This window comes from Pteropus vampyrus, unplaced genomic scaffold (genome assembly GCF_000151845.1).
Source record: "Pteropus vampyrus isolate Shadow unplaced genomic scaffold, Pvam_2.0 Scaffold2, whole genome shotgun sequence".
NCBI classification, from domain to species: Eukaryota; Metazoa; Chordata; class Mammalia; order Chiroptera; family Pteropodidae; genus Pteropus; species Pteropus vampyrus.
In genome coordinates, this window is record NW_011888783.1 from 13932198 (window position 1) to 13933956 (window position 1759).

General features: G+C 34.5%; 1 pseudogene; it reads right to left on the reverse strand.

The window, feature by feature from the left end:
- Positions 1-1640: 1640 nt before the first annotated feature.
- On the reverse strand, positions 1641-1759 carry LOC111739345 (annotated as a pseudogene).

Sequence of the window (1759 nt, forward strand, 5' to 3'; positions counted from 1 at the left end):
TTGTTAATTGTTTTCTTTTGCTGTGCAGAAGCCTTTTATTTTGATATAGTCCCTTTTATTAACTTTTGCATTTGTTGCTTGTGCTTTTTGGTGTCATATCCAAAAAATTATTGCCAAGACCAATATCAAAAAGATTGTCCTTTTGCTTTCTCCTAGGAGTTTTATGGTTTCAGATGTTATATTTAAGTATTTAATCCAATCTGAATTAATATTCGTGTATCGTATAAGATAAGGCCCAATTTCATTCTTCTGCACGTAGTTATCCAGTTTTCCTAACACTATTTATTAAAGAGACTATCCTTTCCTCATTGTCTGTTCTTGACTCCCTTGTCAAATATTAGTTGACTGTATATGCAAATTTTTATTTCTGGGCTTCTGTTCTATTCCATTGGTCTATGTATCTGTTTTTATGTCAGGACCATACTGTTTTGATTACTATATAGTTTGTAATACAGTTTGAAATCAGGAAGTGTGATGCCTCTTCAGCTTTGATCTTTTTCAAGGCTGCTTTGGCTATTCATGATCTTTTTTGTGGTTCCCCATGAATATTAGGATTTAAAAAAAATTTCTTGAACAATGCCAATGGAATTTTGATAGAGATTGCATTGAATCTATAGATGGCTGGGTAGTATGAACATTGTCTCTTGTAGGCAGCATATAGTTGGGTCTTTTATATATATATATATTCATTTACTCTATGCCTTTTGAATGGAAAATTTAATTCATTTACATTAGAGTAATTATTGAGAGGTAAGAACTTGCTGATACCATCTTGTTGTTTTCTGGCCCCCTTAGAGTCCTGCTGTTCCTTTCTTCCCCTCTTTGTGAACTGATGATTTTTTGTAGTGATATGCTTTGATTCCTTGTCCTTATGTTCTGTGAATCTACTGTAAGTTTTCACTTTTATATAAGCCACAAGGCTTATATAAAACATTGTATAGACATAACAGTCCATTTATGCTGATAACGATTTCTATTACATATGAAAACTTGACCTTTTTACTCCCTCCTGTTTATGTTTTTGATGTCACAAGTTACTTCTTTTTATATCATGTATTGTTTAACAAGTTATTTTAGCTTTAGTTATTTTTCATACTCTTGTCCTTTAAGAATATTCTTACTTACACTTTTGATTTTCTGGTGCACATACACACATGGTCTCTAGAACAACAACAGAAGAACTATGGTCTCCGAGCCATAGCGTATGTGCCATCGGCTTCCGCTAAATCAGTGAATTTCTTAGATTGCTTTTTATTGTGTTGTTTTAGCATTAAAATATGAGGACAGAATGCAGCAGAGAACTTAGCGGAGCCTACTGGGAAAAAACATCCATGTGGGTGTGGGTATTCCGGATTCTAGTCTCAGTTGTGTGACCCTGGGCAAGTCACTTTGCCTCTCTGTACCTGTTTTCGATCTGTAAAATTATAATTTGTTTACCTATCTTTCTAGAGTCTGATTGTGAGAGGAAAACTAGATAACTTATCTATTGCATTATTTTGTTATTAAACCACAATGGATTTACTTTTTATTATTATTATTTTTAGGCGAGGCAACCTTTGGTTGACCTCAGAGATTGCAAGGACCTTATCAGCTTACAATCCCTTATTTTTTATTATCATCATTATTATTATTATTTTTTACACTTACAGCACCTGGTCTTCCCAGGCAGTCTCCCATCCAAGTACTAACCAGGCCCGATCTTGCTTAGCTTCTGAGATCAGACGGGATCGGGCTTGTACAGGGTGGCATGGCTGTAGAC